Below are 20,288 nucleotides of genomic sequence, written 5' to 3'. Positions count from 1 at the left end.
ATGTAAGCCCTAATCAGCCCTTAGGGCAGGGTGCAGTGTATTTAAAATGTTGGACATGTGGTTTAAAGTTTTGTCCTTGTGGTGAAAAAATTCCAAATTTGTTTTTCACTACAGTTGGGCCTACCTCTCCCATGGGATAACATTGATGTTAGCTTATTACATTTAATAAGTTGTTGGGACTGAAAAGTTCCCTGCATGGTAATTGATGTGTACCTCTGCCCTGAGTGTCCTACTGTACTGTTGTCTGAGTCCATAATGCTGATTTTTTTTTTTTTTGTCTTAAACCAACACGAATCATGCGTGTGTGCCATGACATAGGCCTGTCTCACGGATTGCAGCCTTGTTGGAACCGCAGGGGCGCCCAAAGCACTATCCTCATAGTGGTGGAAGTCTACTGCCTTCACGAGGAGTTGAGCAGCACAAGCGTGGTGGTGGCAGCATACCGTGTAGTGATCAATAGTAGTGAACAGCTCCCTTTTACCCTGTGTCACTAGAGTGAGGCCTACTGCTACTCACCAATTTAAAAGTTCTGCTGCTGTGTGCTTAACTCACTTTTTGCCCACCTCAGTTAGATGTGGAAGTGCTGCGCAGCAAAGAGCAGTGCCTCTGTATGTGTGCCTGTGATGGGTACAGTACAGGGATATAGAAGTTCTACACAGTATATGAATGGTTAGTGCACACACCGAACGTATGTATGCCTGTTGGGGTAAAGTACATAAGAGATGTAATGCTGGCAGTGCATGCACAATAAAGGCACGTGCTGAGTCTGTGTGCTTCAATCAAGTACTATAAATGAACGGTGAAGTGTTGTGCAGCACACATGGTGTGTGTGTGTGTGTGTGTGTGTGTGTGTGTGTGTTATAAAAAACAAAAGTGCACCCTGGGATAACGCATAAAGGCTTCAGTGCTGAACACTGCAGAGATTGAATATGTGTGCTGAATGTATGTGTGCCTTTAATGGTACAATGAATGGAAGTAGAAGATCTGAACAGTAAGTGTGCTGTGAAAGCATACTGAGTGCCAGTGCTCCTGCAATAGTACATTACATGGAGGACCCTGGGTTCCTTTTTGAGAGGTCTGGTTTGGGGATGAGCAGAATTTGGCAAATCTACATTACTCTTGTAACGCTGAGTTCCGGACGGTTTCCACCAATGGCTGCTTGGAAGTTTTTTCCTGTGAGCCTCCAGAAATGCTAATGAGATTTGACCTCCCACAGTGCCATTTTCTAATGAGGGCAGTTGCAGCGAGGGTGCTGCTTCTTGAGTAGATTTCCTTCTGCTCAAGTGGATTTTCTGCTGCTTGAGTGGATTTTCTACTCGAGCTGCAGCAAAATCAACTTGAATGGCTATGCATTCGTGCACACCGCATGCTGCCATTTGCGCTGCTTTTTCAGTGCTTCTCGAGCTACTGGCTCTAAAGTGCAGTGCAAGCTGCGCAAAATTTATTCTTTCCTCTTTGATGGTGGAACTCTGCAGAATTTAGCACAGTTTTTATGTAACTCTGAAAGTTTCGCCCATTCCATGCGGAGAAGATGAATCCCCCCAGACAGGTTTGTATATTGATGCATTCCTATGAGCTGGCTGCGACACACCATTGGAGGGAAATCACAAGAAAGGGGCCTGGACACTTCCCAGGAAGGGAATTGGGGCAGATAAAGGAATCGTAACGACCCTGGGTAGCCTGGGATTAAAAGTTTTATGCACATTTCTCTGCGGTTGACATCCGGATGTGAACTCTGATCATTCCCATGAATTTGGTTGTGGGTCAATAATCGTCAGTCATGTCTGCTGTAACAACCATCCCTTCAGAGGAAAAGAGAAAAGGAAAGATGTCCACTTTAAAAGAAGGAGAACCCCAATATAAAACTTCAAAGGCTCCGACCCAAAATTCCATTTGCTGTCTGGAAAAGGACCACAAAAAGGGGAGACTTAAACCAGAAACGTTGTCATCAGCTAAGCAGCCATATGGGCTGTATGAGGAGGTGAAGCTCTTCAAGACTTCTGCCTGTGACCAGGACTTCGGGCAAAGTCCTGCTAGCCTCCCTGCTGGCTGAGGGGACACCAAGATCATGTAGAAGGGTGGGACAGGGATTTGCCTGACAACTACTAGAAATTTGATCATAAGGAGGATTGCGTTATTGCTTCTGAATGTCATATACCTTTGCATGTGAAGAGTTAGAAACAAAATAATTATTTTTTTAATATGAAAGCAAGCATTGGACTGGGCATTGGTTTATTGTAAGTACTGTTTTCACTTTGAGTTATGAGCCGTGTTCATTGATCTGTATCTAATTTGCCCAGAGAATCATCATCATCGAGGGGTGGTAGCTAGGAGAATGGTGCTTTCCTTCACTGAGATGATGGTAAATGGGAATACGCTGCTGTGCTTCATTGACGATTTGTAACTGAAAATTTGCTACTCTGCCACATTGAGGGGTGGTAACTGGGAATACACTGCTGTGTATCACTGATGGTTGGTAACTGGAGTACTCTGCTGTGCTTAATTGAGTGGTGGTAAATGTGTGTATGGTATACTGGTCTCTTCGTGAGGTGATTTTGCATACCCGTGACTTGCTCTGCTTAAATTACCTCAGTGCTTTTGATACTCCCATACATCTGACTTGCTTCTCTCTTTCCTCTCTTCTACAGTGTGCCCAAGTGGATGACTGGATGGCAGCCAAGTCCATTTACGAGTTCTCATCCAGACACATTGATAAAAGGTGTCCCTGGAAAAATACAGGTGAGTTAGACTATAACCTCTTCCACTCTGGGGATTTGCATCTTGCGTCTGCCTGAAGTTGCCAGACTAATGCTGATAGTTCCGGGGTCGGTTGTCTCAGCAGCCACCATAAGTTTCATAGAGTGCTTAGAAGAGACTTGAAGTTGGAGACATGCACTGAATAAATGGGAAACAAAAGGTTTTCTCTGACCATTTTCTTTTCCGCTTCATTCTATTGGGCCTGTTTGCATGATTGTCAACTTACCCTCCAAATGAGGAAAGACCGTGTAAATGACACTCCGCTTGTTTAACTTTACGCAACTTATGCTGAGAAGGGTTTATGGATCCCAGGTTTCCCTTCCAACCAGTTTGTTAAACAGGCCTGTAATCGGCAGGGGTGAGGGATGGTCTTTGAGGAGCGTATGGGAGTTCAGCTCATACTTGAGGCTTTAGTTAACTTAAGTAGGGCATTACACAGCGATGAGGTCGCCAGAGGCAGATAGTGCTGTACCTACCACATAGCAGCTTCTATGCACATTGACTGATGCTTTTCTGCTTCAGGAACCTGAGGATCAGGTGCAGATTCAAGCCTTTGCCGTGTGCAGTCCGTCACATATTTAGCAAACTGTATGGCAGAGGCAACGGAGCCCACCCTCTCTGGAAGTGGATGAAGTAGGCCAAAGATTGTTGAACCTTTGGCAAGTGAATATGTGCAGACTATGTTTATCTGCTGGTGCTCAGCATGACTTGTTTTATGCATTCCTTACAGCAGAGGTTTGTTCTGCGTGATTGATGTCTCAGTTCTTTGATACACAGGCTTCTTCATGGGGTGAGCTAGAGTGCCTCTGACCTGCTCTGCGTGATTGACGTCTTGGTGCTTTGGCGCACAGGCCTCTTCATCGGGCGACCTTGCATACCTCTGACTTGGTCTGCGTGAGTGAGGCATGCTCCTCTTCATAGGGCGATCTTGCTTTGATGCCCTGGTCTCTTAATAAGGCGACATTGTGTACCTCAGACTTGCTCTGTTCAATTGATTTCTCAGCGTTTGATGCACTGATCTTTTTATGTGGCAATCTTGCATTCCTCTGACCTGCTCTGCGTGATTGACATCTCGGTGCTTTGACGCATGGGCCTCTAAATGGGGTGAGCTTAAGTACCTCTGATTTTGCTCTGCACGATTCACTATTCTGTGCTTTGATGCATGCTTATCTTCATGACGCGATCTTGCATACCTCTGACTTTCTGTGTAATTGACTTCTCATTGCTTTGATACACTGGCCTCTTCATGGGGTGAACTTGCATACCTCAGATTTGCTGTCTGTAATTGACTTCTCAGTGCATTGACGCACTTTCCTCTTCATGAGTCTACCTTACTTAGCTCTTATTTGCTCTGCATGATTGACTATTCTGTGCTTTGATGCACGATCCTCTACATGGGACGATCTTGCATACCTATCACTTACACTGTTTAATTGACTTCTCAGACCTTTGAGACATTGGCTTCTTCATGGGGCAACCTTGCATACTTTGGATTTGCTCTCTATTATTGATTTCTTGGTGCTTTGACCCACGGGCCTCTGTAGGGGACAACCCTGCGTACCTCTGACTAGCTCTGTGATTTATATCTTAATGCTTTTGTACACGGTCCTCTTCATGGAGTAACCTTCCATAAATCTGACCTGCTCTACATGATTGACTTCCCAGTGATTTGATGCATGCTCCTTTTCATGGGACGATCGTGCATACCTCTGAATTGCGCTGCGTAATTGACTTTAGGTGCTTTGGTGAACTGGTCTCTTCATGAGGGGAGGTAACAGAATATGCTGCTGTGCTTTATTGCCAATACTGATATTCCCTCCAACATTACTTTAAAGGTGCATAGAAATAAAGTCCATGACAACCATATTTCTCAGTTGAATTCTTTCAAATTTATTTCAAAATTCATTTAAACTTTATATTTCATAGAAAATCAGTTAAAATTTTCTTCTGCATTTTATAAAACACATTAACACTAAAACACCTGAGGAGGAGCCTAGCGCGCAACCAAGATGGCCGCGTAGGTGCGAGGCTCCCGAGGACCTCCGCGACCTCCTGAATTAATCCTGGCGATATCCTGTCCTTGTTGAGGGGACTGTGTTGGGGAACCGGAGCTGAGGCGCCACCCGTTTTTTGGGCTCGAATCGGACCCCGGACGCCGGTGGGAGCATCGATCGAAGGTTGTGGCCTTCTCCTCGCCGGCCCCCCGGATTGGAGTAGTGGGGCGATCCGGGGACAAAGTGAATAACAGCGGCGAACGGGGCTGGGCGACTGGCGTACCCCGCACTTTCACTTTCGCGCCCTCCTAGCTCTCAGGCGGGGTCGGACTGCGGAGCGGGGTGTGGTGGTGTGGCCTTGTCCAGGAGCCCGGCTGACCCGCCGGCGGTGGGTTGACCCGCGGTTCGGTGGTCGCCCCTGCCCCCCCCCTGGCACCCGTGACTTGGTATAGCGGCCCGTTTGGGGTGCTTGGCACGACGGTGGAAGAGCCAGCATGTCCACCAAACAAGATGGCGACCGGGCGAAGGTGAAGACGACCCGCCGTGGCACGGCGCACCAGGCCAACAGTATGGACCGCTACACGCTCCAGAAGGGTTCTCCGGAGACATCGCGTGCATCCCCGGTGGGCCCGACGGAGGCATCCGCTCATCCGGTGGATCTGACCCTCCGGGACGTCATGGGCGCCATCGCAGAGATGAAGGCCTCGGTGGACCAGCGTTTCGACACCTTAGCGCAAAAAATAGACTCGGTCCTGGTGGATGTGAGCCTTGTGAGGGCAGACTTGTCCAAAACAAACGACCGAGTCGACTCCCTGGCCCACACCACGACGAGCCTCACGACAGACGTGGTGGCCCTCCAGAAGGAGGTGCGCCGGCTTGGCCAGGCGAGCGCCCTGATGGACCGGCGACTGGAGGACTCCGAGGGTCGGGCCCGGAGGAATAATGTCCGTATTGTGGGGGTGCCGGAGGGACGAGAGGCGGAGGCGGCGGATCTTTTCGTGGAAGAGTTGATCCTGACCCATCTCCAGCCCCGGGGGCTGAGTAAGCTTTTTGCGGTGGAGCGTGCTCACCGGGTCCCCGGGGGCAGACCTAAGACTGGTGCCCCGCCGCGGCCTCTCATTGCCCGGATTTTTAATTTCCGGGACAGAGATGCTATCCTCCAGACCTCCAGACAACAGGGACCGGTCAAGCTTGACAACATGGAGGTACATTTCTACCCAGACTTTACCCCGGCGGTCCAGAAGCAGCGGCAGAGCTTTCTTGGTGTTAAACGTCGCCTGAGGGACCTGAACCTCAAGTACTCAATGCTCTTTCCAGATAAGCTGAGGGTAGAGGTGGATGGTCGCACGCACTTCTTCGACCGGCCCGAGGCGGCTGGGGACTGGCTGGACACTCTGCCTGGAGATCGGGGCCGGGGGGGCGGGGGGGGCGCGGCTGGCGAGGAGGGCCCGCCGGAGTAGAATTGAGGGGTGACTGCATAGGCCTTGCTCTGGACGTTGTTCCTTCACCATTTATTGATTGCGTATTTTCCCCTCCTATGGAGGTCGTGCGGGGTCTGTTGGGGGCTTCCCTCCTCCTCTGGGGGACTAGTTAGTATTTTAGCTATGGGGCGACAGGCACACTGCACTTTGGGGGGGCTGTCTGGGCTCATGCAGGGGTGCAGGGAGGGGGGAGTTTTGTTGGGACCGGGGGGTGGGGGGGGTGTGTTGTTTGTTAGCACCGCAGGGCAAACCCGCTACTATGTTGTTGTTTTTAGGATGCTCGATGGGGGACGACCGATTGTTTCGACGTATGATGGGGGGTAGGGATTTGGCTGTGTTGTCATGGAATGTTAACGGCCTGGGGGATAGGATTAAGCGTGGTGTGGTCCTGCAGTACTTAAAACGTATTTCACCAGATGTTGTCTTCCTGCAGGAGACGCACCTTATAGGTAACTCCTTTCATGCAATGAACCGGCGGGGATATCGTTTGGCGGCCCATTCTGGCTTCACCTCGGGCTCGCGGGGGGTGGGTATTATGATCAAGAACTCGCTCCCGTTGGAGATTGATGAGGTGCGCCATGATGAGAGGGGACGCTACACGGTTCTGGTGGGAAGAATGGAGGGTAGAGTGTTTATCTTTATATCAGTGTACGTCCCGCCTGGGTTACAAGCCACCACATTTGCGGACCTGGGGCGCCTCCTTCTGGACCTTCCGAGTGGCCTGCTGGTGGTTGGAGGGGATTTTAATGCGGTAGCCTCTGGGTCTATGGATCGCCATCCCCCTAGGGACCTCCCCCGGGCACAGGCGTGGCTGCCCGGCCTTCTGGACACGCTGGGCCTGGTGGATTGCTGGCGATTAAAGCATCCTGCATTGCGACAGTACACCTTCCACTCGGGTGCCCATGGTAGCTTCTCGCGGCTTGATTACATCCTTGTCCCGGCGGCCCACGCAGGGAGGGTGGGGGAGGTGCGCCATCTGGCGCGGGGTATCTCAGACCACTCCCCATTGTTGTTGCATCTCGATGTCTTCCCGAGGGGGGATGGCAGGGTGGCCCCAATCAATGCATGGTATTTGCGCGACCCCACCATTCGTGCCGATTTGATCAAATCCCTACAGCGATATTTTGATGAGAATGTGGGGTCGGTCTCTTCGGCCATCTCCCTGTGGGAGGCTTTCAAGGTAGTCCTTAGAGGGGAGGCCCTCTCCTTTATCTCCCATGCCCGGCGGCGCGAGCGGGAGGAGGTGACCCGGGTAGAGGCCGAGATTGCAGAACTGGAGGGTGCCCTGGGAAGCGGGGTAACAGACGACAAGTTGCATGTTCTACACCTAAAGCAGGCGGCCTATCGGGCCCTCGTCACGGAGGCGGCCAGGGGCCTCAGTAGAGAGCAGCAGGGGCGATTGTATGATGTGGGTGATAAGGCTGGCAAATTGATTGCGTGGTTGGATAAGAGGGAGAGAGCGAGCCGTGTGGTGCCTTTGATTGAGAGTGTTGATGGTGCGTGTGTCACTGAGCCGGAAGCCATTGTCTCCTGCTTCGCGGATTATTTCCGCGAAGTCTACTCCCCGGTTTCCCCCTGCTCGGAGGCAGACTCCCATGCCCTGCTTCGGGACATCGCACTGCCCTCCCTAACGGTGGAGGACAGGGATTCGCTGGACGCCCCTCCCACCTCGGACGAAATTGCCTTGGCTATTCGCTCGGTTGCATCCGGCAAGGCCATGGGCCCCAATGGTATTCCCATCGAGCTCTACAAGCTACGCCCGGATGTGTTGGCGCCCCACCTGCGCGCGATGTTCCTGGCGGCCCACTCGCGGGGTTCCCTCCCGCCGGACCAGCGTCTAGCCACAATTGTGGTGATCCACAAGGAGGGGAGGCCCCGTGAACGGGTCACATCCTATAGGCCGATTTCGCTTTTGAACGCGGAGCCCAAAATCCTCGCCAAGGTGTTGGCCAACAGGTTGGTTGGCGTGGTGGGCGATTTGGTCCACCAAGACCAATCTGGCTTTATACCGCACCGTAACACGGCGCTCAATCTGCGGCGCTTGCACGGGGTGCTCGCGCGTGTCCCATTTGTGCGGGAGCCGGCCATCTTGGCGTCCTTGGACGCCACCATGGCGTTTGATACGCTTGAATGGCCATACATCTGGGCGATGCTGGCAAAATTCGGGTTTGGCCCGGGTTTCATTAGCTGGGTCAAATTGCTATATTCGGGCCCATTGGCGCAGGTGGTAGTGAATGGGCGAGTCTCGGCCCCATTCGCGCTGGGGAGGGGTACGCGACAGGGCTGCCCCCTGTCGCCTCTCCTGTTTGCTCTGGCCCTGGAGCCCCTGGCGGAGTGGCTGCGGTGGCACCCTTCTATCCGTGGTCTCCGCTGGACTCCCGAGCATGAGGACCGTGTGTCCCTCTATGCTGACGATATCCTTCTGTATCTCGCCTCCCCGCGTAAATCACTGATCGTCCTGGTTGATGTTTTGCGTTCATTCGGTCGCAACTCAGGCCTGGTCATCAACTGGGCGAAATCCTGTGTATATGTGCTTTCCGGGGAGGCTCCGGCCTTACCACGGGACTGTCCGATCCAGATTGCCTCCCAAGGTTTTCGGTACCTGGGTATCTATATCACTCTTGACCCGGAGGCCCGCTATGAGCGGAATTTGTTACCCCCCCTCCGGCGTTTGAGGGAGGACGTGGTGCGCTGGCGGCGTCTGCCGCTCTCGCCGCTCGGCCGAGCGGCCTTGTTTAAAATGATGTCCCTGCCACGCTTCCTCTACGCCCTCCAGAATACTATGGACTTGGTCCCGGCACGCTATTTCCGTGAGGTGGAGGGCCTCCAGCGGCGCCTGTTCTGGGACGGGAGGCCGCGCATTGCTCTGGCTAAATTGACGCTCCCGTGGTACGATGGGGGGGTCGCCCTCCCTGACATTAAACGGTATTACTGGGCCTCCCAACTAGCTGCAATTAATCATGGCCTTTACGGGCCCGCCTTGAACCCGGCATTTGAGATGGATAAGATGCTCCTGCCCGGTGGCGATTACAATCGAGCGCTCTACTCTGGCGCGCCCGACTCCCGTCTGACGGGGCCGACGCGTGTCATGGTGCGTGTCTGGCACGCGGTTAATGCAGCTATGGGGTGGAAGGACCGTTTGACCCGGGCGTCACCGCTATATGCGTCTGAGAGGTTGGGCTCCCTGTGGACATCGAAGGGCTTCGAGAAGTGGGACACGATCGGAATCAGCACAGTGGGAGATCTCTGGACGAGGGGGGGATTCAAAACTTTTGAGACGCTGCAGGCGGAGTTCCAGCTGCAGGGCAGTGAGTACTTTCGGTACCTACAGGTCCGGCATGCGCTGGGCTCCGTCTTCCCGGATGTCGCATCCATTCCGGAGTCTTCCCCCCTGGAGGACAGAGTCCTAGATGGCCATGTCCCGGACAGCACGATCTCCCTCATATACAAAAAACTGATCAACGATAGATCGTGCCTGCTGACTAATCTCCGCGAGGCTTGGGTTGCCGACGGGCTGGAGCTGGACGATGAGGATTGGATTTCCGCGGTGGCCTCTCCGAAAGAGGTGGCCATCCCGGCTCGCCTTCGTTTCGTCCAGCTCAAGATCCTTCACCGGGTTTACGTGACGGGGCCAAGGCTTCTGCGTATGGGTTTTGCTGGTGACGGAATGTGTAAGCGTGGCTGTGGTGCGTTGGCGACTTTCATGCATATACTGTGGGAGTGCCCGAAGGTGGAGCGATTCTGGCGTGGTGTGCTTGAGGTCCTGCGTGTGGTGACGCGTGTTGCGCTGCTGCCTGAAGCGAGGAGATGCTTGCTGAATGTATGGGAACCGAATGACTATTCGGTCCCGCAGACGCGGTGGGTGACTCTGGGATACATGATAGCCAAGCGCGACATTGCTCAATTGTGGGGATCCCAGAGGCCCCCTGCGGTGTCGGCCTGGAAAGAGCATATGGATTGGTGTATGTTTCGTGAAAAGGTGGTGTATGTGGCGAGAGGTAAGCCTGGGGCGTGGGTGAAACTCTGGGGCCCCTGGAACGCCTACCGCGGGGGTATTTGTGAGCCACCACTGCTACCGGCTGCCTCGCCTGCTCCGTCTCCCTAGACGGCCCCCCTCCCTCAGCCGCGGGCGCGCGGTCCCCCAGTCCCTGATCTATTCCCATTCCCCTCTCCAGAGTTCTGCTGCTGGTTTGGATCCCCCACTTATGGAGCACGTGCTGTTATTTTGGATCGCGGGTTGCCTTGCGGGTGTGGTTTTTTGGTGTTTTGTTTCAAGAAAAGGGAACCGTACTGTGGGCTTGGAGCTGTGTGGCCTGCACCATTGATTACTCCTGTTTCACTGCTCTGCACTGCCTAGAGACGTTTACTGTATGTGTGCAATATGTTTTTGTCATTCTAGCGGCCGGCCGGATGGTTGTAGGCCCATACCTGTAACTTTTACGAACTGCAATAAACGGTTTCAAAAAAAAAAAAAAAAAAAAACACTAAAACACCTTCCTTATACAAAAGATAATCAAACCTTTTTCACCACACTATCTTCTTCAAGCAATTCCCAGTCCCCATTCACACACACTTATAACCCACACGTAACTACAGCCATAGAACATAAACACGTCCTCGCTACCTAAATTTGTTTACTATTATTTTAAACGGCAGGTGTCTAAACCAAACAACAACAAACTGAATTACACAGATGTCTTTCAAGTGCACTCCTACCCAAGATAGACAGTTCTTTTAAATTAACAACAGCTTTACAGTGCACGAAAGCAAACAAAATAGACAAAAGTTTGTTTGGCAAAAAGAAAAACAAAAAGTCGACGCATTTCGAACCCACTTCTTAAGGGGTTCTCTTCAGGACCACAGTAGCTGTAACATAAAAATGCAAGATCTTATTGCCCAGATGCAAAAACCGTATTTAACTTAATTCACCAAGTACAACAACCCAGTATCCAACCAGCTTACCTCTTATATGATATAGAGCAATCCACTACTCATTTCACAACAAATCCATGAATAAACGAAAGGCAAAAGAAGATGAAACAAAACCAAAACGTTGTCCCAAAGGAAATAGTCGTCCTAATTAAACCTTGTCCCAGTAAGAAAACGTCCACTTGCAGTGTACGAGAATGTAGGTGTTTATTTTCAAACAACTCTTTTAGGAGACGAAGCGCGAGTGCTGAAAGAGAGGAAATAAGCATGTAAAACTAACCTGCCAACTATATGATCAGTCCAGTGGCTTTTTGTAGTTCAAACAACTAATTACCTTTATCACGCGTGAAAATGCAAAAGCGTTCCTTCTGCTGCGTTCGTGTTTTTTAATAGACGGTAGCTCCAGAATGGTTCATTTTTTACTTGTTGCCTCTGCAAAGTCAGAATAATCATGAAAGTAACAAGCTTTGATTATCATACCTAGCAAAACAACGCGTGTGGCAATCGTCTGTTCCTGCCACAATTGTCTATATTGCAGCGCGGGTTGAGCTTAAACATACCTTTTTATAGACGCCAATTCTTTAATCAATCCATTGTTTACCGTTCTGCTCGCATGATGCGGTTGTGAAACACTGTCTGCGTGCGGCCATTGGCAAACCCTGGCTTTACGCTAGACTCACAGAATTGTGGGTAATCTGCTCAGTGATTCTGGGAAAAGTAGTTTTCTGATGAAAACCTAGTGCCGGGGCAGTGGAAACGCTTCGGATGACGTATCATTGTTTGTTATAATCCTAAATCTCAACTAACCAGTGTAGAATTAACACCTTGGAGGGAAAAGGCCGGATAGAACCTGCAAAAGACTGTTCATTGAACATTTATTGGGGCACCTGCCACCAGATAAGAGATTTTCAGAACCTAATATTTACAGTTTGTACAGTTCAGCAAGTTCATTTAGTCCATTCGTAGTTGTATTAAATTTGACAATTAACATTGCCTCACGTTGACTTAATTTCTGATCCAGGCTGCCACCTCTTGAATCTAGTTCCAATTTAGAAATCACTGTCCATTTGAGGTCTCTTTCGGTATGTCCTATCGATATCCAATGATTGACTAGAGGTGCCGTTTCCACATTTTTTCTAATTCTAGATTTATGTTGCGTGATTCTCTGACGAACCTCTTGATTCGTCTTCTCGACATATAGCTTTGGGCAGGGGCACAATATCCTGTAGACAACAAATATAGATTTACAGTTGGTAAAGATATCATGCTTCCAATGTATACCATTATGGGAAAACAAAGAACCCTCAATTGTCTGCTCGCAGCAGGAGCACGAGCCACATTTATGATGACCACTCACATGGGCTAAACCCATGTAATTTCTCAAAGTTGGTTTAGGCGGTTTTGGTAACAACGCGCGGACCACATGATTGGCAATACTTTTGGCTTTCTTGAAAGCAAAAAGCGGACCATTATAAAAAGATTTGTCCAAATTTTTAATCAAGGGCCAGTTTTGATGAATGATTTTTTTGAATTGGGACAAAAAGTGGAAACACAGACCACTTTTACAACAGAAACAACGAACATCTATTGATAGTGACTCCCGTGGTGTCCACCACGCCCTTTTCATGGCATTTTTTAGTAATTTCTTGGAGTATCCTCGATCAGATAACCTACCAAGCAGATTGTTGGCATGTAGGAAATATTCATCTTTGAAGTGGCAGTTACGTCGAATTCTTAAAAACTGCTCAAAGGGCAAGTTTTGCTTAAAACTTTTCGGATGATTACTTGTATAATGGAGTGCCTTGTTCCTATCTGTTGGTTTTTTAAATAGAGTTGTAACAAGACTACCGTCAGACGGATAGACTTCGACATCCTATAAAGTCATTTGATGTTTGGAATGATTAAGGCTGAACTTTGTCCTCTGTTCTTGCATTAAGCCAATTAAAAAATTTGATGAGGAGTTCTTGTGTTCCTGACCACACCATGAAGATATCATCTATATAACGCATCCAGTTCGATATGAACTGCTGGAAAGGGTTGTTATTGTAGATGAATCTCTCTTCGTACATTGCCATGAATAGTAGTTCCGGGGCGAATGGACAGCCCACCACGACTCCTTTGATTTGGTAATAAAAATCATTAGCAAACATGAAAAAATTCTTCTTTAATGCAAAACTAGACAATGAAATCTGTGGGGACCCTTACTGGTTTAGTCCTTGTTTCCAAATAATGGATTAGTACCGCTATACCCTCCTCCTGTGGGATCTGTGTATACAGCGACACAACATCAAGGGTCACCATGATGTCATTGTTCACTTCAAAATTAATAGACTCCCACCTGTTGATGAAAGCTGTTGTACCACCAGGTAGGCCTATTATTTCTGGCTGCAATTCTCTGATTGAGCCCATTTCAAAATATGTGGACTATTACAACAGCTTTCATCAACAGGTTGGAGTCTATTAATTTTGAAGTGAACAATGACATCATGGTGACCCTTGATGTTGTATCGCTGTATACACAGATCCCACAGGAGGAGGGTATAGCGGTACTGATCCATTATTTGGAAACAAGGACTAAACCAGTAAGGGTCCCCACAGATTTCATTGTCCAGTTGGCCAGTTTTGCATTAAAGAAGAATTTTTTCATGTTTGCTAATGATTTTTATTATCAAAGGAGTCGCGATGGGCTGTCCATTCGCCCCGGAACTAGCCGTACTTTTTATGGCAATGTACGAAGAGAGATTCATCTACAATAACAATCCTTTCCAGCAGTTCATCTCGAACTGGACGCGTTATATAGATGATATTTTCATGGTGTGGTCAGGAACACAAGAAAAACTCATCGAATTTTTTTAATTGGCTTAATGCAAGAACCGAGGACATCAAGTTCAGCCTTAATCATTCCAAACATCAAATGACTTTTTTGGATGTCGACGTCTATCCATCTGATGGTAGTCTTGATACAACTCTATTTAAAAAACCAACAGATAGGAACAAGTCACTCCATTATACAAGTAATCATCCGAGAAGTTTGAAGCAAAACTTGCCCTTTGGGCAGTTTTTAAGAATTCGACGTAACTGCCACTTCAAAGATGAATATTTCCTACATGCCAACAATCTGCTTGGTAGGTTATCTGATCGAGGATACCCCAAGAAATTACTAAAAAAATGCCATGAAAAGAGCGTGGTGGACACCACGGAAGTCACTCTTCCAAAAGAAACAACGAACATCTATTGATAAAGTGGTCTGTGTTTCCACTTTTTGTCCCAATTCAATTCAATAAAAAAAAATCATTCATCAAAACTGGCACTTGATTAAAAATTTGGACCAATCTTTTTATAATGGTCCGCTTTTTGCTTTCAAGAAAGAGAAAAGTATTGCCAATCATGTGGTCCGCGCGTTGTTACCAAAACCGCCTAAACCAACTTTGAGAAATTACATGGGTTTAGCCACGGTGAGTGGTCATCATAAATGTGGCTCGTGCTCCTGCTGCGAGCAGACAATTGAGGGTTCTTTGTTTTCCCATAATGGTATACATTGGAAGCATGATATCTTTACCAACTGTAAATCTATATTTGTTGTCTACAGGATATTGTGCCCCTGCCCAAAGCTATATGTCGAGAAGACGAATCAAGAGGTTCGTCAGAGAATCACGCAACATAAATCTAGGATTAGAAAAAATGTGGAAACAGCACCTCTAGTCTATCATTGGAAATCGATAGGTCATACCGAAAGAGACCTCAAATGGACAGTGATTTCTAATTTGGAACTAGATTCAAGAGGTGGCAACCTGGATCAAAAATTAAGTCAACGTGAGGCAATGTTAATTGTCAAATTTAATACAACTACGAATTTTGCTAAATGAAATTGCTGAACTGTACAAATTGTAAATATTAGGTTCTGTAAGTCTCTTATCTGGTGGCAGGTGCCCCAATAAATGTTCAATGAACAGTCTTTTGCAGGTTCTATCCGGCCTTTTTCCTCCAAGTTGTTAATTCTACACTGGTTAGTTGCGATTTAGGATTATACCAAACAATGATTCTTCATCCGAAGCGTTTCCACTGCCCCGGCACTAGGTTTTCATCCGAAAACTACTTTTCCCAGAATCACTGAGCAGATTACCCACAATTCTGTGACTCGAGCGTAAAGCCAGGGTTTGCCAATGGCCGCACGCAGACAGTGTTTCAAAACCACATAATGCGAGCATAACGGTAAACGATGGATTGAGGAAAGAATTGGCGTCTATAAAAGGTATGTTTAAGGTCAACCTGCGCTGCAATATAGACAATTGTGGCAGGAACTGACGATTACCACACGCGTTGTTTTGCTAGGTATGATAATCAGAGCTTGTTACTTTCATGATTATTCTGATTTTGCAGAGGCAACAAGTAAGAAATGAACCATTCTGGAGCTGCCGTCTATTAAAAAAACGAATGCAGCAGAAGGAACGCTTTTGCATTTTCACGCGTGATTAAGGTAATTAGATGTTTGAGCTACAAAAAGCCACTGGACTGATCGTATAGTTGGCAGGTTAGTTTTACATGCTTATTTCCTCTCTTTCAGCACTTTCGCTTCGTCTCCTAAAAGAGTTGTTTGAAAATTAACACCTACATTCTCGTACACTGTAAGTGGACGTTTTCTTACTGGGACAAGGTTTAATAAGGACGACTATTTCCTTTGAGACAACGTTTTGATTTTGTTTTCTCTTCTTTTGCCTTTTGTTGATTCATAAATTTGTTGTGAAATGAGTAGTGGATTGTTCTATATCATATAAGAGGTAAACTGTCTGGATACTGGGTTGTTGTACTTGGTGAATTAAGTTAAATCAGGTTTTTGTATCTGGGCAATAAGATCTTGCATTTTTCTGTTACAGCTACTGTGGTCCTGAAGAGAACCCCTTAAGAAGTGGGTTTGGAACGCGTCGACCTTTTTGTTTTTCTTTTTGCCAAACAAACTTTTGTCTATTTCGTTTGCTTTTGTGCATTGTAAAGTTGTCAATTTAAAAGAATGGTCTATCTTGGGTAGTAGTGCACTTGAAAGACATCTGTGTAATTCAGTTTGTTGTTGTTTGGTTTAGACACCTGGCGTTTAAAATAATAGTAAACAAATGTAGGTAGCCAGGACGTGTTGATGTTCTATGGCTGTGGTTACGTGTGGGTTATAAGTGTGTGTGAATGGGGACTGGGAATGTCTTGAAGAAGAGAGTGTGGTGGAAAAGGTTTGATTATCTTTTGTATAAGGAAGGTGTTTTAGTGTTAATGTGTTTTATAAAATGCAGAAGAAAATTTGAACTGATTTTCTATGAAATATAAAGTTTAAATGAATTTTGAAATACATTTGAAAGGATTTAATTGAGAAATAGGGTTGTCATGGACTTTATTTCTATGCACCTTTTAAAGTAATGTTGGAGGTAATATCAGTATTGCCAATTGTGATTGTTTTGTATACTTAAGGCTCAGCCTTACTGATTTGAGCCAAGACCCAGTGTTGTTTTTTGCTGTGCTTTATTGAGCGTTGGTAACTGCAAATTCTCTACTGTGGTATATTGATGGATGGTAACTGGGAGTATGCTGCTGTGCGTCACTGAGGTGTGGTAACAGAATACTCTGCTGTGCTGTGTTGAGCGTTGATAACAGGGAATACGCAGCTGTGCTTCATTGACGATTTGTAACTGCTAATTCACTACTGTGCTATACTAAGGGGTGGTAACTGGGACTACTCTGCTGTAATTCATTGAAGATGTGCTACAGACTACGCGTGGGGTAACATGGAGTACGCTGCTGTCCCTCACTGAAGTAATGGAACGTGCTGCTGTGCTTTATTGAGCGTTGATAACAGGGAATACGCAGCTGTGCTTTGACGAATTGGAACTGCTAATTCACTACTGTTCTATATTGAGGGGTGGTAAATGGCAATACGCTGTTCTGCTTCACTGAGGTGTGGTAGCAGAATACTCTGCTGTGCTGTATTGAGCTTTTGTTACCGAGACTATGCTGCTGTGCTTTATTGACTATTAGTAACTGCAAATTCGCTGCTGTGCTACATTGTGGGGTGGTAACTGGGAGTACTCTGCTGTATTTCACTGGGGTTTTGTAACCGAATAAGCTGCCGTGCTTTATTGAAAAGCAGTACGGACAATTAGTGGTGGTAACTGGGAGTACGCTGCTGTCCTTCTTTGAGGTGTGGTAACTGAATACGCTGCTGTGCTTTATTGAGAGTTGGTAACCGGGAATACGCTGCTGTGCTTGTTGGATTATTGGTAACTGCGGATTCGATACTGAGCAGAGTATTCCCTGTTACCAACGCTCAATACAGCACAGTATTGAATCCGCAGTTACCAATAATCAAACAAGCACAGCAGCGTATTCCCGGTTACCAACTCTCAATACAGCAATGTTTCTTTGAGTGGTAACTGCATATTCGCCACTGTGCTACATTGAGGAGTAGTAACTGGGAGTACACTGCTCTGCTTCACTGAGGTGTGGTAACAGAATACGCTGCTGTGCTTTATTAAGCGTTTATAACAGGGACTACGGTGCTGTTCTTCATTGATGATTGGTAATTGCAAATTCTCCACCGTGCTACATTGAGGAGTAGTAACTGGGAGTATGTCAAGACGAACAGAGTTCTTAACATTAACTTGCACAGGAACAGAGACGCTAGTTCCCTACACCCTCTCAAGGATGTCTCGGAGACCTATTTATAATCTCGACTCTAAAAGACACCCAAGGGGGAGGGGATAAAATAACAAACAAGAAGAGCCTGGTCCTGGAACCTTATTCTCTCTGCTTCTCTTGATTTTTCGTCCGTCCAGCAGACTGTAATTCTGAGAAGACCTGAGAATACTAAACACAGAAAATTACTGCACCTCCTACTCTACTCTGTTCTCGTTTTTTTTCATAATCCTTACATTCTTATTACTTACCGTATGTTCCAAGATCTGTGCTTCTCTTCTATGTTAATCCAGTGTAGTATTCTTTCTTTTCTTTCTTGCTATTGGTTATTGTCACCAGAAGACTTAACCTATCAAACAATGGTATTACTTAACTGCATATCCTTACTCAAACTGACTCTAGTTGTATGTAATTATTCTTGTTATACTTCACCTACCTACTTTCTTTAAGTCTGTGCTTCTTTTCTTCAAACATATTCTATTTTCTTATTGCTATATTAAGTAGAAGTCTAATGATGTTTATCTGTACAGTGCTTCTTAGTTAAGAAACTAATTATTCTTCTTTTCTTTCTTTTACAGATTTTGTAATCACCTTTTTTCTTTTTGCAGGTAAGTACTCCACTCTATATTATTTAAACTGTATACAATACCTTGTTATATTTTTCAAGGTTCTTATTCAACAGTCTTTAATTAACACTCATGCCACTTAGCTTATTTCTTTCTTTCTCTCTCTTCTTCCTTGCGATGGTATCTGGAATCTGCGAGGAAGATTCACTGCCAAGAAGTAGTTGCCAGGAGCGTTGATGCTGAAGGAGGAGAGACGACAAACACCTCAAACACCCACTTGCCTCTGTCACCACGGAGATAATTCTTGAACGAAGGAATTGAAAGACCTATTCCCGACCCGGAAGATTTCCCGACAAAAATGTCTAAGACATTCAAATTTGCCGCGGAGCTTCTCTGTGAGGTACTCACTCGAGGTAATCTTTAGTGAAGTGCGCATTTGTTACAGCGCGCGCGCGCTTCATTAAGCCTCTAAGCACCTGTGGGGAAATAGACTAGACCGCCGATATCGGTTGGAAATCGGCGGCCATCTTTATGTTCCAAATCGTGATTTAATATTTTCCAGTTGTTGGTTCCTGGCCGATTTCTTCCTTTCAGGTAATCACCTTTACTCAGTAATGTACACACTATTTGTATCATGCGATCTGGAGGTCTGACAGTGTACACTGCTTTGCTTTACTGAGGTGTGGTAGCAGAATACTCTGCTGTGCTGTATTGAGCTTTTGTTAACGGGAATAAGCTGCTGTGCTTTATTGACTATTAGTAACTGCAAATTCACTACTGTGCTCTGTTGATGGATGGTAACTGGGAGTATGCTGCTGTGCTTCACTGAGGTGTGGTAATAGAATACGCCACTGTGCTTGATTGAGCTTTGGTAATAGGGAAAACGCTGCTATGCTTCATTGACAATTTGTAACTGCGAATTCGCTACTGTGCTATACTAAGGGGTGGTAACTGGGACTACTCTGCTGTAATTCATTGAAGATGTGCTACAGACTACGCGTGGGGTAACATGGAGCACGCTGCTGTCCCTCACTGAGGTGTGGTAATGGAACGCGCTGCTGTTCTTTATTGAGCGTTGATAACCGGGAATACGCTGCTGTGCTTTGACAAATTGGAACTGCTAATTCACTACTGTTCTATATTGAGGGGTGGTAAATGGCAATACGCTGTTCTGCTTCACTGAGGTGTGGTAGCAGAATACTCTGCTGTGCTGTATTGAGCTTTTGTTAACGGGAATAAGCTGCTGTGCTTTATTGACTATTAGTAAATGCAAATTTGCTGTTGTGCTACATTGTGGGGTGGTAACTGACAGTACTCTGCTGTGTTTCACTGGGGTTTTGTGACCGAATAAGCTGCCGTGCTTTATTGAAAAGCAGTACCGACTATGAGTGGGGGTAACTGGGAGTACGCTGCTGTCCTTCTTTGAGGTGTGGTAACCGAATACGCTGCTGTGCTTTATTAAGCGTTGGTAACCGGGAATACACTGCTGTGCTTCTTTGATTTGGTAACTGCGAATTAGATACTGTGCTGTATTGAGGGGTGGTAACTGGGAGTATGCTGCTGTACTTAATTGAAGAGTGGTACGGACTATAAGGGGGGTAACGGAGTATGTTGCTCTGCTTCATTGAAGTGTGGTAACAGAATACGCTGCTGTGCTTTATTAAGCGTTTATAATGGGGAATACGCTGCTGTTCTTCATTGAGGATTGGTAACTATGAATTCGCCACTGTGCTACATTGAGGAGTAGTAACTGGGAGTACACTGCATTGCTTTACTGAGGTGTGGTAACAGAATACGCTGCTGTATTGAGCGTTGTTAACAGGGCATACGTTGCTATGCTTAATTGACAATTTGCAACTGCAAATTTGCTACTATGCTATATTGAG

The 20,288-nt window shown here is 46.9% G+C and overlaps 1 long non-coding RNA gene across 2 annotated transcripts in view; it reads left to right on the top strand.

Annotated features, from left to right (window-relative positions):
• The window catches only part of LOC146833103 (uncharacterized), a 63,997-nt gene extending 47,056 nt beyond the window's left edge, over nt 1-16,941 (top strand). For both annotated transcript variants that reach the window (XR_014960505.1, XR_014960504.1), the window contains exons 2-5: nt 2,649-2,739; nt 15,542-15,638; nt 15,726-15,786; nt 16,036-16,941. This is a non-coding gene — a long non-coding RNA (uncharacterized LOC146833103). The remainder of the gene's footprint in view (nt 1-2,648; nt 2,740-15,541; nt 15,639-15,725; nt 15,787-16,035) is intronic.
• The last annotated feature ends 3,347 nt before the right edge of the window (nt 16,942-20,288 follow it).

This window comes from Triturus cristatus, chromosome 4_2 (genome assembly GCF_964204655.1).
Source record: "Triturus cristatus chromosome 4_2, aTriCri1.1, whole genome shotgun sequence".
Classification (NCBI taxonomy): Eukaryota; Metazoa; Chordata; class Amphibia; order Caudata; family Salamandridae; genus Triturus; species Triturus cristatus.
This window is presented reverse-complemented; position numbering and strand designations above follow the sequence as displayed.